Here is a 16,372-nt window from a genome sequence, read left to right as displayed (position 1 = left end):
AAAAACCTGGTAAATGATACTGCAGAGCAGTTCTCAAATGTTATGTGTCTTCCATCATAAAAAAAATTGACTATATAATCAAATACATTATAGCTGTAAATTACACTCATCATGTTCATAATAAGAGCTGAAACTATATGATTACTAAGTGCCAAGGATTATTCTAAGCACTTTACAAACATTGACTCCATTAACCCTCATAACAACCTGAGGTAGGCACTATTATTATACCCACGATGGATTTTAAATAGCTGTAAATTCTTTGACATGCCTTCTTCCATCGTGAGATCTAATTTCTCAGAAGCTGACCTGACTTTAGTCACTTATGTGGTTAACAGAATGCAGCAGAAGTAACATGCTGGGACTTCTGAGGTTATGTTATTAAATGTCTTGTTCTGGGGAGAGCCAGATGCCAAGTCAAAAAGCCCAAGTTGGACACATGAAGAGAGAAATACCCAAGCAGCCCCAGCTCTTCCAGCCCCCTGAGCCCAGGTGTGAGAGGCAGGAGTGAAGGAGCCTACAGATAATTCCAGTCCCAGTTACCAGATGATTACAATCATATGACAGATCCCAGATGAGAACCAGTGAGTTCAGTCATCCCCCAAAACTTTGGAAGATAATACTGAAGTATTGTTTTAAGTTACCAAGCTTTAGAGTGGTTTGAAATACAGCAATAAGTGATTGGAATGATACTCACTTTTACAGATGAGAAAACTGAGACACAGAATGTTTAAGTAATTTGTCCAAATCAAAACCAGCTAGCAAGTGGCAGAATCAGGATTTAAGCCCAGGCAGTTTAGCCCTAGAATCTGTGTTCTCAGCCAATAAACTGTTCTGCCTTTGCATCAAAAATTTTACATATACACAGATAAATTTTAAAATTTCTGATTTTTTCTTTCTATATTTATTGGGGATCACATTGGTCATTCCCCCAGAACTGTTATAGTTACAAGAGAATAAGTTATTAAGTCAATCAGGGGCAACATTATAGAAGAGGACATCTAAGCTGGATCTTCAAGGATGTCAGAGGTTATTATGCAAGGAATGGGGAAGACGAAGGCAGTAGAAGTGAAATACTGTGAGGTACAAGGAGAAAGGTGCCAGGAGCTGATGCTGGGAAGGTGTAGAGTAAGGCAGGGAAGGGCCTTTACACCAAAGGAGGCTGGATTTCATCTTATATCAGGGAGCAATTAAAGGTTTTTCAACAAAGGTATAATGTAATAGATAAAAGATAATTCTGGTGGCAGCGTGGCAATAGCTGCAGAGAAAAAGGAGACCTAACAGATAAATTGCTATAGACCAGGTGCAAGAGGATGAATACCGTAAGAAGTGGGAGAAATAGGAGGAGGTGGGCTTGAGAGATATTCCTGAAGTGTGACTGACAAGACTGGGCAACCAATTAGATAACAGGAATATGAGAGAGGCCATCCTCTAAGATGACTTCAATGTCTCTACAGTTTGGCCAATGGGTTGAAACTTTACCTGCAGCTCAAAAATGCTTCAAGAGTCAGTATGTCACCTCCTCTCTGAACACAAACAGGTGTTCAGAGCAAAATCGGTATTGAGGACGAGGTGCAGATCAAAGAAGTCAGAGAACCAAACAATCTGCAGAGCTTCTAAAAACACACATGCCAAGACCAAACCCTCCTCAACCAGAATTCCTTGGGATAGCACTTGGGAATTTGTATTTTAACAAAGTTCCCCCAAATAACTCTGCTTGTTCAAGTTGGAGAATTACTACTCTGAGGGTTCTTCTTAGCCTCTCTGTTCATTGAAGGTTGCTATTTCCCAAAAGGTCTATCCCTAATCATCTTCTCATCCTATGCACTCTGTCTGGACCATCTCATTCGTTTTGTGACCTCAAGTATATCTGAATACTAAGGATTTCCAAATGTAACCCAGGTCTTTCTTCTGAGCTCTCTTCTATTATTTCTACCCTCAGCCTGAACATCCCTACCGGGATACACACTGGCATTATAGAAATAGCCAAAACCCCATATAACATCGTACTTGATGGTAAATGACTGCTTTGCTCCCAACATCATGAGGAAGATTAGGATTTCCACTTTTGTCACTGCCATTCAACATTGTATTAGAGGTTCCAGCATGAGCAATTAGAAAGTCAATAAAAATAAATAAAAAGGTATCCAGATTGGAGAAAAAGTAACACAATTTTTGTTTGCCAATGACCCGATCTTGCATATAGAAAGATCTTAAGAAATCCACTGCCAAAACTATTAAAATTAATAAGTTCATTAAGGTTGTAGGGGACAAGATCAATTTTAAAAATCGTATTTCTATACACTAGTAAAGAATGATTGAAAAATAAAATTAAGAAACAACTCCATTTATAATAGCATCAAAAAATAAAATACTTTGGAGTACACCTAACAAAAGAAGTGCAAATCGTGTACTCTGAAACCTATAAACACTGTTGAAAGAAATGTTAAAAGACCCAAATAAATGGAAAGCCATCCTATGTTCACAGGCTGGAAGACTTAATATCGTTAAGATGGCAGTACTCCCCAAACTGATATACTCATTCAACACAACTAACAAAATCCCAGCTGTCTTCTTTGCAGAAACCAACAAGCTGATCCTAAAAATGACATGTGAATGTAAGGGTCCAAAATAGCTGAAACAATCTGGAAAAAGAAGAATAAGGTTGGATGATGCACATATCCTGATTTCAAAACTTAGTACAAAACTATAATAATCAAGACAGTGGGGTACTGGCATAAGGATAGACATATGGATCAATGGAATAAAATTGAGAATTTAGAAACCTTGACATTGACAGTGAATTGATTTTCAACAAGGATGCCAGAAAATTCAATGGAAAAAGAATTTTTTCAACAAATGATGTTGGGACAAATGGATGTCACATGGCAAAAGAATAAAGTTAGACCCCTACCTCACATGATATTCAATAATTAACTCAAAATGGACCATAGACCTAAATGTAAGAGCTACAACTATAAAACTCGTAGAAGAAAACATATGTGTAAATTTTCAGGACCTTGGATTAGGCTATGGTTTTTTAGCTATGACACCAAAAGCACAAACAACTAAAGAAAAAAATAGATATATTGGACTTTACAAAATGTATAACACTTCTGTTTTGAAAGATATCTTCAAGAAAGTGAAAAGGCATAGATAAGCAACAAGGATGTACTGTACAGCACAGGGAATTATAGGCATTATCTTGTCATAACCTATAACGGGGCATAATCTACAAAAATACTGGATCACTATGCTGTACACCTGAAGATAATACAATACTGTAAATCAACTATCTTGAATTTTAAAAAAGAAAGAAAATGAAAAGATAAATCACAGAAAAGAAGAAAATACATGCAAATCATTATCTGATGGGGGCATTCTTTATATATCCTAGATTTATATGGCAAGGATGTAGAAAAATCTGAACTTTTGTACATTGCTACTGGGAATGTAAAATGGTGCAGTCATTGTGGAAAACAATTTGATATTTCTTCTAAAACTTAAACACAGAATTACCATATGACCTAGTGATTCTAATCCTGGGTATATACCCAAGAGAGCTGAAAACAAGCACTCACACAAATGCCTGTATGCCATTATTCACGGCAGTATTATACACAATAGCCAAAAGGCAGAAACAACTCAAATGTCCATCAAAAGATGAAAAGATAAACAAAATGTGGAATATCCATACAAGAGAATACTATTCAGCCACAAAAAGGAATGAAACAACATGGTGCTACGTACGATATGGACGCTACAATATGGATGAAAATATGCTAAGTGAAAGAAGCCAGACACAAAAGGCCACATATTGTATGATTCCACTTGTATGAAATAGCCAAAACAGGCAATCCACAGAGACAGTAAGTAAATTAGTACCTTCTAGAGGTTGGGGGAATGGGGATGGAGACTGAATACTAATGAATACAGGGTTTCTTTCTGGGGTGATGAAAATGTTCTACATTTAGAAACTGATGTTTCTAAATGATTGCACAACTCTGTAATCACAGTAAAAGGTCTGAATTGTACACTTTAAATTGGTGAATTACATGGTGTATTAGTCAGGATTCGCCAGAGAAACAGAACTAATAGGATATATATGTAGATATACATAAGAGGAAATTTATTATAGGAATTGGCTCACATGGTTACAAGGGCTGAGAAAACCCATAATCTGCCATCTGCAAGCTGGAGAAACAGGAAAGCCAGAGGTATAATTCAGTCTGAGCCTGAAGACCTGAGAATCAGGGGAGCCAAGGGGGTAGCTCCCAGTCTGGACATCCCAGCCCAAGAGAAAGAGAATTCACACTTTCCTCCTCTCTGTGTTTTATTCCTGCCTTCAACAGTTTGGATGATGCCCATCCACACTGAGAAGGGTGGGTCTTCTTTTCTGAGTCTACAGAATCAAATGCTAATCTCTTCCAAAAACACCCTCACAGACGCACCCAAAAATGTTTTGCCAGCTATCCAGGCATCCATTAGCCCAGTCAAGTTAATGCATAAAACTAACCATACAGTACGTAAATGATATCTCAATAAAGCTGTTAAATTTACTAAGATTCAGCTGAAAATCAGTCAATGGCTACATGTAATTTCCAATGTAAGGGTTGGAAAATATCATGAAAATATAACAGAGAATGGTTGGGATAATGCAAGTTCTATCCTTCTAAGTGTAACACTCCACAATTAAAATGAAAATAGAAAAATATGACTCTCTTAAACTGTAGATGTGGATTAAGATTAATTTGCAGGCACCACAATGAAATAAAATGGTTTAAAACTTTTTGTAGATGTCAAATAAGATCTATGTTGAAAGTCCAGCATGTGGAACAGAGGAAAATATTATAAATGGAGCTCCTTTGGTTGAGGTTTGGAGACTTGGAAGAAAGAATCTGCCTCCACACCTCCAAACAAAAGCAATTCCGCACAACCACCTCTAAGCACCATGCAGCACAGCTGAAATGGTGCAGGGACTCAGCTCCCCAGTTTCTGGCAAAGTACAGAAACTCCAAGGGCTTCTGTTTCCTAACTGTCAGATGAAGGAGTTGAACTAAAACTTGAAAGCCTCTTCCTATCCTCAAGTCTGTGGCCCTAAAACAGCTAACTCAAAGTCTAGTAGCTATTGGCTTCTAAAATGTTTACCAATTACCTTAGAGCTTAAGGAATTCCAGCTGAGATCAAAACAAGGCTGGAGATATTCCCACCTTTCCCAAACCTATAAAATAAAAAGCAAACTTTGGATGAAAAATAGAGAGCAGGAGAAAGGCTTATATCAAAGTTAGTAAATTAGTCTGAACAAAGGGCAGCTGGTTTCCATTGATCTTTCTTATCTCCTAGATAAAGGTAGTTAATGGGCCATAAATACAAACAAAGGGTCTGCAGATGCCAAGAAGAAGGAGGGAGGCAGTACAGCCCTCCCTTCCAGGTGGCAGCACCTCAAGGAGAAGTAGAACAAAGGGTCTCTACTGAGACGAGGAACTGGCTGCTAGTCTTACAGCTGTAGAACAGGGAAATACTTGAAGTCCTAAGAACAGGAAACCAGTTGAAGAGCTGGGGGAGGGAGGGACGGGGTAAATGGAGCAGAGATTGTGCTAAGGTGCCGTTAAGGTTGGTAGAGATTGTGCTGAACAAGGGAAATGGCAGCCCTCAAACAGAAATATCCGAGGGAGGGCCTTGGCACATCTACTCCTAGAACTGTGGTCTAACTCCTTGGTACAGAAAGTGGAGTTCATGGACCAGCAGTGTGGACAGCACCAGTGTGTATACTAGAAATGCAGAATCTCAAGGCCAATCTACATCTACTGAATCACAATCTGCATTTTAACAAGATCCCTGATGACTGTACATTAAAACAAATACACCTGAAAATGGAATAGACAATTAGCTGCCCTTGGAGGAAACTACCCCTTCTTTAATCCTTGGATTTCCATGAAATCAAGGATGAATTTACCTGACATTGAACAGGAGCATGAATCTGATGTGAGTGAATATCTTATGATGCTTACCATCACAACTTAATTAAGCTGAACTTCAATAGCTTAAACTTTACCATAAAATGAGGTACACTTTAGCCTAATATGGGTCTGTCTTATACATTCCAGTTTCTAAAATATTTTTAGGAATGATCCTTATATTGCAACATTATCTATAAAGAAGTCCCCTTGCATAAATCCTGCCATGGCAGGCGTGGGAAGTACTGGGAAAATAAGTTGTTTATCTTTGACCCTTTTAGGATCTTTCTTTAACTTTAAAAAATACTTTAGTGTGATACTTCAGATACACAAAAGCATGTACTCTAAGAATATGTGCTCTGCTTAGGAATAAGAACATTATCAATATCAGGATTTACTTCCTTTAGGATCTTATGCCAGTTTCTGAAGGAGTCTGGCTTCTAGTTACCTGGCATTAATGGAGAAGATTTGAGAAATACATATTCAATAAGGTGCTATATGCTGAGAAAAGCTTTAGATGTTTACTATCCTTGGGTACATAAAAATTTTTATGGCATTTTTTTCTAATCATGAAAGTGTACATATTCAATACAGAAATTTTTGAAAATAGGGAAAGTATGAAGAAAATAAAAATAACCAATAGTAATCCTACAGTCTCCAAATAATTTTAACATTTTGAAATTCACAGGTGCGCACGCGCACACACACACACACCCCTACAAATATCTTTTATTAGGTATCTTGAGTTCCTTTCAAGACATAAAGATAGGAGTCTCTCATAGTGGAATTCAGGCATTGTAGCAGGCTAGTGGGAAACTTATTTGTCATTAAGGTTTTCTCAAATTGTACCGAAGAAAACATCTGCATTTCCAAAATGATAGCATTATGGTGATACTCTCAGATATTCAGTTATTAAGTAACCCAAACAGCTCTAGGCCCATGATAGGGGTGTTAATAATTTAACATTATAACTTAAACAAATTGGCATCAAATTCACATTCTCACAATAAACTAACAGTATTCAGCCAAATTCATGCTAAGTAACCATGTATCTGATGCCTCATGTATTTACATGTTCACAGATACAAATTTACCAGAGGACTTTTAACAGTGAAATGACACCAGAACAGAACTAAGGTACAAGGAAACCTTAGTTCCTTCTAATAAACCATCCATGCACTGGACAAGCTATGTAGGCAAGTGCGACTGTTTCAGGGGAGTAAATGAGGAGGTGAGTGTTAAATGAAAGACAGACAGGTTTCAAGTGTGTATCATAAATTCTTTTCTCACTGAGCAATGGCAACTAGCCTAGCAGGTTCTTCTTGGCCCCTTGGGGAAAAAGCATGCAGAAACATATAATTCTTGCACAATGTTTTTTGAGTTAACAAATTTTGGTTTTTATGAGAGAACCCTCTACCTGAGAAGAGATAATTATCTAGAGACTAAGAAAGATGCTTTTCTAGCTGAGCTAATATTTCCCCTGTGGTTTTAGTCTCTAGGACTTAGGAAATAATACTTCAGTTTAAGAGGTGTATGAGTGGAGCTTGCAGGGGGTGTTAAGTTCAGGAATTTGAATCAAGATATTAGCAAGGGATGGAAAAAAAGTGAAAAAACATGCTAAAGGCAGGATCCAAAATATAAAGAGCCAAATAAACTAAAATCAGAATCAAAGGCTAAGTTCACAAATCACAGTGCCAAGGCATAAAATGCCAACAGTAAGATTCAAACTGCAAAGAAAGTACAGGAAGACTGGTATCAAAGAGTAAGCCTCTGTGTATTTTTCTAAAGAGGGTTAAAAATATAAGCAGTTGCCTACATGAGTGGATCTGGCCAGCTTGGAGGGAGATGACGTCACTTTATCCCTCATGAAGCCAGAAGTTCATATCTGGCAGCCAACCTTGATACCAGACTATATGTTATAGATTAAATCAGCCAGTATAGGTATTTAGCAAACAATGTTAAGCAACTAATTTAGCACACTTTACATTTGTTTAAATTATTATGTTGAGGAGGAGGTTCTGAGAATTTTCAGTTGTGATGTAAGTAGAAAACACTGTGTGACTCACTTGAAAGAGGTCATCACTTGTAGATTTATTAAACAGAGAATTAACATTTGTATGCTATAACAAGCCAGAGCCAAAAATCTAAAAGTAACAGCCCAACTTTGCAAAAACCACTTGCCCATTAATCATATATGTTCTTAATAGTTTTGCTGGGTTTGATGTTCTCACTAGAGCTTTAAGTTTCAAATTCAGCATTCTGGTCATTGTTTGTTCCTCTGTTCCACAGCTATAAATTACGTTTGGTGTTATGTAAACTAGGGCCGCATCATCCAAAAACTGGAGTTTAGGAGCAGGAATAGTTAACCAAGAGGTAGGGTCACATATTTTTACATCCCTCTTCTAATATGAAAATACACATAGGGTTATTGTTAAATACTACTATCAGGCAAGATTTTACTGAATGGCATACACATAAGTTAAATGTAATACTTCTACCACCTTTCAAAATACATCACATTTTGGTTTTATGCCCAGACCAAGTAGGAAGGCCTTTTTTTCTAATTGACCCTGAATATAAGTCTTATAAAAGGTCTCCTGCCAAGATGGTCCCCACATTTCAGGTCGAACTAGTCTCAAAATTCCTCTGGTAACAAGAGCTCAGTGAGGTTTTTCTCCAGCTTAATCCAGTCCATACTCTTCTCCTGCTACACAGAATTACTTCAGGAGTTAACTGAGGTTTAGTTTTCTCACAGCCCCCTACCCTCCAGATCAGTTACAGGTCCTTATCAGTTTCTTCTGTTTTGTTCTCTTTTCACTTGGTTTGAGAATAAAGAGATGCTAGTCTCAAAGACATCTTGAAAAAAGGAATTTTTTTAATTGAAGAAGAGTTGATGTGTAATATTATATAAGTTACAAGTGTACAATATAGTTATTCACAATTTTTAAAAGTTATGCTCCATTACAGTTATTATAAAATATTGGCTGTATTCTCCATGTTGTACAATATATCCTTGTAGCTTATTTTATACATAATAGTTTGTGCTTCTTAATCCTCTACCAGTATACTGCCCCTCCCCCTCCTCTCCCCACTGGTAACCACTAATTTGTTGTCTAGATCTGTGAATCTGCTTCTTTTTTGTCATATTCACTAGTTTGTTGTATTTTGGGGATTTCACGCGTAAGTGGTATCATACTGCATTTGTCTTTCTCTGTCTGACTTACTTCGCTTAGTATGATTATCTCTAGGTCCATCCATGTTGCTGCAAATGGCATTATTTCACTCTTTTTTAATGGCTGATGGTATTCCATTGTGTACATATGTCTCATATCTTTTTTAATCCATTCATCTGTGGATACACACAGGTTGCTTCCGTGTCTTGGTGATCGTAAATAATACTGCTATGAACATTAAGGTACCCGTGTCTTTTTAAATTAGTGTTTTTGTTTTTTCAGATACATACCCAGGAGTGGAATTGCTGGGTGATATGGCAGTTCTATTTTTAGTTTTTTGAGAAACCTCCATACGGTTCTCCATGGTGGCTGCACCAATTTATATTCCTACCAACAATGTATGAGGGTTCTCATCTCTCTATATCCTTGACAACATTTGTAATCTGGATTCTTTTTGATGATGGCCATTCTGACAGGTGTGAGGTGATATCTCATTATGGTTTTGATTTGCATTTCCCTGGTGATTAGTGATGTTGAGCATCTCTTCATGTGCCTGGTGACCATCTGCATTTCTTCTTTGGAAAAATGTCTATTCAGATCTTCTGCCCATTTTTTTAATCAAGTTGTTTGTTTGTTTGTTTTGGATGTTGAGCTGTATGAGCTATTTATATATGTTAGATATTAACCCCTTATCATAGGCCACATCCCTTGCAAATACTTTCTCCTATTTAGTGGGTTGTCTTTTCGTTTTGTCTATGGTTTCCTTTGCTGTGCAAAAGCTTTTAAGTTTCATTAGGTCCCATTTGTTTATTTTTGCTCAAAGACACAGCCTCGTATGAAACAGTAGACTACAAATCCACAGGAAGTCATTTACTGTTAAATTTTCTGTTAAAAAGTCATTTACTGTTAAGAAGAGAGCGAACCTCCCTTACCAATAGCAATCCAGCTGTTCTCTGTTCACTTTTGTTTTCCTTCAGTCTACTTCTGATAGATTGTCTTATTTTTGTAACGTATAACAAAGCATAGTCTTGAATTAAACATTTTATAGTTCTTGTTAGATGACTGTAATATGCATTCATTGAAAATACAGTTAAACAAATTGAAGAAAATAAAGTATCCATGACCTCACCAATCTCAGTGGCACTGTTTTTCTATACATATGTGTACACATGTGGATATTCACACTAATTTAAAAAGCAATCATCTGTGCACATTATTTTTAGACTGTACTTTTTCATATAAAATATATACTCAACAACATCATTCTTAATATGCTGCATAGGAGTCCATCTCATAGACAGTCTACAATTCAGTTGTGAATATTTACTATTTTAAAGTATTTTTAAACTGCTGGATTTAAACAATGCTATAACTACCTTAACCGAAAACTAAGATGTAGCCTTAGTTATTTTATTTTTTTAAATTTCTGCAAGTGAACTCGTTGGACAAAAAGCTATGCATAGTTTTAAGCCATTTAATAAACACTGTCAAACTGCCCTGTTAAAAGTATTATAATTTAGCACTTCTCTCATACTTTATAAAAATGCCTTTTTCCCAATACCACCACTTCCTTTTTTAAATTCTTTTCCCTCCTCCTCTTTGCTGATCTGCTGGATGAAAGGCAATATCTCACTGTTTTAATTTGTTTATTTCCCTATTACTAGTAAATGCAAATACTTATTTGCCATATATTTTCATATATTTAATTGCTGTTTGCATTTCATTTTCATTGTTTTTGTCCATTTTCCCACATAAATATCATATTTTATGTTATTTCTTATGTAAATGAGCTGCTTATATTTTTTACTATTGATTTGAAAAAGCTGATATATATACTAATAGTAAATCTTCATATATTTATTATAACCTCCTCTGTATGGAAGTTTCCCAGACTGGAAAAACCCAAAATACACATTAATAAGTAATTGATTAAATCATTATCATTCATTTATGTAATGGAATATACAAGGCAGATGTTAAGAAGAGTAAAGTAGCTCTATATTTGCTGACAAGGAAAGATGTGCACGATATACTGTTGAGGGAGAAGGACTAGATGCAAAATGTCACTGACACTAATTCTTGTTTTGAAAAGTTTATGCTTTAGAAAGGTCTGGAAATGTATAATACATATTTTTGAAAGTAGTTACCTATGAAGTGAGAGATTAAAGAAGGGGACATTGTTTATTTTATATAACCCTGTAGTGTTTGATGTTTTTATGTCAATGTACCATGAACTCACAATGAATATATACTGCTTTCACAATTGAAAAATGCTAAACAAGAAAAAGGGAACACATTTTAATTTTTGTATAACTGTATCTTTTCCTGTAAGGTTTTTACTTTTGACATCAAACCTAGACCTTTCTTGTTCAAGGTTATATAATTATTCTATTTTCTATTTTATATTTATACTTTTGATCAATTACAATTTATTTTGCTGTGATACCAGTCACAAAACAACACTAATAAAAATCCATCTTTCCCTAATTTTATGTTATTGTAAATTATTCTGTATCCTAAAATCTGTCAGTTAAATATTCTGTTCCACTGACCTGTCTTTCTAGTTGAACACTGATACCACACTTGTTTTAATCTTTATAACTTTAAATGGATTTGAGTGTCTGATAGGTGAACAAAAGACAATCTGTGGTCTGAAGGGAAAATATTTACAACACATACAATGAAAAAGATCCCTAACATGTCAAGAATTCCTTTAAGATGCTTTTAGCTCAAGTATCAGAAACTTACTTCAAAAGGCTTTAAAAATAAGGAATTTTAGTGACTCACACAAATGGAAGTCCAGAGGTGGACAGGCCTCTGGGTTCAGTTCACACTATAGCTCCATTTCCCTGTGAATTTCTCTGCTCTTCCCTCTCTGAATTCCATATTCCGTAACTATAAAATGGAAGACATAATAGTACATACTTCATGGGATACGTATAACTTGTAACTGAGTTAATATACACATAATACATTTATCAAACCTCCTGGCAGCTATTACAACTAATTATCATTATTTATCAAGTTTTTATTCATCTATATAGTAACACAATGCCATGGTTCAAAAAAAAATTTGCCCTAGAGGGATCTTAACATAAATATTGTAGTTTCCTAAAACCATTCAGATTTTAATCAAAATTGATATTAACTTATACAAATTAATCTTTTCTACATTTAAAAATCCACTTTGATGTAAATTATAAATATAAGCAAAGAGTGTGATACATGTTCCTAATGAAAAGCACTCCTGGAGATCAAGGAGTCATGTAACTTAGTCATAACATCCATATTCTGTTTAACTCACACACAAAACCTAGTTTAATAATCTTAGCCACATTTTAGCTTCCTGAAACAAAAAGTGAAGCTGTATTTCATCTAGGTTTATGTAATTAATGACTTGAATTGGTTAAAAAGAGGAAGAATCACAGCATTTTAGAGTTTCTCTGATAAGGACCTGATTCTAGTTACAAAGGTACGTAGTGGCATATGAGTACCCAAAACACAAACTCTTGACTCATTTCTTTCCAGGACACTGTGCTACCTCTCAAGAAAGAAATTCTGAGTGGATTCAATGATCAGTTTACCTGCAATAGCAAAAGCTATGGGAATTTTGCTTTTATATATTTTTCATTTCTAGAACTCATCACAATTTATATTTTTAAAAAAATGCATCAGGCTCAAAATATAAGCAAAAATAGTTCCAGCACCTTTTCCCCCTCCTTTCATTTTAATTGGGTAAATTAAAAGCCGCTGGCAGGGGAGAAGTGGAAGTGGAAATGAAGACAGGGAAGGCTGGGGATGAAATCATGTTCCGGCTATGCGTAAGGTTCTAAGTAATCAGATAATTGGGCAAGCTACCACCAGTCCCAATTCCTGGCTCTTGGAATCCTCTTCAAGCTTTCCAGCTAAGTATCTCGTAAACCCCAAAGCATTTTGAAAAATAATTAGTGTTCAAAGCTGATTGGAGTCCTTATTAAGAATTGTCAACACCCTTCCCCAACAGCCCTTTCCCCCTTCCCAGAATAATCTTTCTTCTTACATTTACCACCTTCAACCATATTATGTATTGTTATTATCCTATTTTCCTTGTTTATTGTCTTTCTTTCCCCACTAGAATATAAGCTTCTCATAGCCAAGAATTTCTGTAAGTTTTGTCTTACTGCATCCTCAGTGCCCAGAATAGTGCAGGCATATAGTAGATATTCAATTAACACTCACTTAATGAGTGAAAAATTACCAGCCTTTTGCCTTCCCTTTACTTAATATGAATGGTAATTTAGATAGATTTCCTGGCTGAATTATACAGATAATTATGGGCCTTTCTCTAAAAGTAAAATCCTTTCCCACATTTCAGCTCAAAAACCTTATCTTTCAGCACACCAGGATGACATTACTAACAGTGCTTTGATTTTAGGTGTCTTCTGTCTGTAAGTCCAGTTCTAAAATAACTTTCATATGTTTAAAAAATGAAAGAGCTGAAGAATATTAGGATAAAAGTGAAAAGGAAAATAAGTTGTCATTGAACTTAATCTAAACAAGTAAACTTAAAAATGCTTCTGAGTTTTGTGCCAAAGTAGGATGGAATCTTCAGAAAAGTTACCCTAAGATGTTGATTCTATCAATATTAAACAAGTTTGAACTCTGCTTAAAAATTCTAGAGATGCCATGACTGGCAAAATACATAGAGGAAAAGATTGTGAACACTGAATGATGAAAAAAAATCTAATAGAAATGAAGGGGAGTATGTATTAATGAATCAGGACTCACCTGAAACAACACTGGAGGTGAACGATTGTTTGTTTTTTAAACTTTCCAGAAATCACGGTCCTTTTACATGATTTTCCTGCAATAAAAAAAGTATTTTAAATGATGGTGCTATCTTAAGAAAAAAAAAGCAAAAGCAAAAGCATATCAAAAAATAAAAACCAAGATTAAGAACTTCTGACAGTATGGTTTCACTTTCTTTCTTCTTAACCACTGAAATACTTCAAATAACTTTCTGTAATTCGGCATTCTGATTGCTGTCATTCCAATAGGTTAAAGAATGAAAACAACTTGATTGATAAACATTGCTGACTACAAACAGTTAAAGGACTTACGTGGTAAGGCCCGTTCACTTCTGGCCTACAAAGTGTACAGATCAGACAACACCTTCATCAGGTCACTGATTCTACTAGAACCTGAGCTTCTACCCGAGCTAAAGCAAATGTGTAATTAAGAATCCTGCTGAAATCATGAAGCCAGATGTTTCCACCATGTTTATCATTCCTGTCATCATCTTCTGTCCCTTCAAACTGAAATTCCTTTTTGTCATGCCTTTCTCTATTGCTTACACTTTCTTTTCCCATTCCCAACCTTTCTCTTCCCAACCCTAACCTTCCACTAGTAGAGAGTGCCTCTGGGGCATTAGGCAGTGGCTTCAGATCTCCCAGGGTCTCCTTCAGTTACACCCAGTCTGTGGTATGGATAAGTGATGTGGTATGGATAAGTCACACCCAGTCTGTGGTATGGACAATCAGTGACACCCTTAGTTTCCTTCTGTTATAAACATTCTAGAGCCACCACTGCTCTCGCTTTTCCTTTACAAATCTTTCCACTCTGCCTCCAGAGATTTCCCATGATAAACAGATTTCTGCTCTACAGCCTCAACCTTTTACTACATCCTTTCTACCTGGCTCTCACCTGCAAACTCACAACTGAATTCGAATTCTTTTGTGAGCACATTGCTTGTCACTCTGTATTGGAGGCTGCTCACTCTACAGTAGGCAATATATCTTGAAGTCACAAGTTAGGGCCACTGTTCACATCCATTTCTGTTATTCTTCCTTTTTTCCACTTAAAAATCTTTGCTCCCTTGGGACTAGTCGTTTGTGACCCACTCTCTAGCCCTGCTTGTTTGCTTTATTTTTGACCTCCTGTTTGGATGAAAAGTAAATCAAGCCAAATTTTGTTGGTCTTCTAGTACAGGAGGTGGTGGACTTTTTCTGTAAAGGATCAGATAGCAAATATTTTTGTCTTTGTGGGACGTATGGTCTCTGTCACCACTCTTCAATTCTGCCACTGTAGTGCAAAACAGCCGTAGACAACAGTAAACAAATGGGCATGGCTATGTTCCAATAAAATTTAGTTTATAAAAACAGGCATCAGGTGGGATTTGGCCCAAGGTCAAAGTATGTCAACCCCTGTCCAGATAGATGCCAGTCACTATGACAGAGCCTATATGTACGTTATCTTGTGGGAAACCACAAGGACAACTCCCCTGTAGGGTTGGACTAGTAGACAATGAAAGTTAAGCACTTACCATAGTGACTGGCCTATAGTAGATGCTTGATAAATGGTTGTTGCAAATGATGATAATTAATCTTAGGTGACTCTGCAAGATGGATATATTTTATGCACGAAGAAACAGGGACATTAAATAACTTGCCGAGGGACTAAGTAAAAATAATCGGATTCAAAAGTCTTAACTATCTGCTCTATTCTTTCCCAATGAACGCAGTTTTGGCTGAGTTTGATTTGACTATAGAAATCTGAAATGGTTAGTAAATCCTAGGAAATATGAATCTGAAGTTTAGGGAATAGATTAAATTTTCTGTAGAATGTTGCCTTCTTTTTTAGTTTAATTAATTAATGATCCTCATTAGGAGCTATTAGCACATCAAAAGAGTATTAAAATGGCAAGTAACCTTATGGCTATAGTAAACACAAATACAGTTTTCCCTTTGACAAGCTCAAAAAAATGCTCTAATGATTCCTGAAGGCAGAAGTCATTAGTAAATAAATCATTTAGTTGAGAATTAATATGTCATTTAAGTCAGTTAAGACAGAATTTGCTAACTTGCTGTTCTCTTTTAGGCATTAGTCAGCTAATGGTTATTGCTATCATAGAACTGTTTATAACTATATTGAATGCTCTGGACCCAACTCAAAGAACCTTCTTATATAGATTGCACAGGGGAAAATATGGATAATAAGAGTCTCAGAGATTTCAGACACACTTAGGCGTATCTGTAGGATGGGAGAGGTTGGGTCAGTTGGGGTTTACCTGTGCTAGGCCTTCAGTCACCTTAAGGATAGAATAACGACCAGAAACATAAAGGCTGAAAATTGGTGGAGAGAACAGACTCCTAAAAAGGCTGCTTAATTTATTCGATTGATTCACCATCAAATATTTATGGAGTATTATTACTGTTCTAGGTACCAAGGATACGACAGTGAATAAAATAAAAGTTCCTACCCTAA

The 16,372-nt window shown here is 36.0% G+C and overlaps 1 protein-coding gene across 2 annotated transcripts in view; it reads right to left on the bottom strand.

Moving 5' to 3' along the window:
* The window catches only part of PLIN2 (perilipin 2), a 75,624-nt gene that overhangs the window by 52,408 nt on the left and 6,844 nt on the right, over window positions 1-16,372 (bottom strand). For both annotated transcript variants that reach the window (XM_072959352.1, XM_072959355.1), the window contains exons 2-3: window positions 13,898-13,973; window positions 11,918-12,025 (exon numbers count right to left, since the gene is read on the bottom strand). The gene's annotated coding sequence lies outside the window, so the exon portion shown is untranslated. The remainder of the gene's footprint in view (window positions 1-11,917; window positions 12,026-13,897; window positions 13,974-16,372) is intronic.

This window comes from Vicugna pacos, chromosome 4 (genome assembly GCF_048564905.1).
Source record: "Vicugna pacos chromosome 4, VicPac4, whole genome shotgun sequence".
Lineage (NCBI taxonomy): Eukaryota > Metazoa > Chordata > Mammalia > Artiodactyla > Camelidae > Vicugna > Vicugna pacos.
The sequence above is the reverse complement of the archived record's forward strand: the minus strand, read 5'-3'. Positions and strand labels throughout refer to the sequence as shown.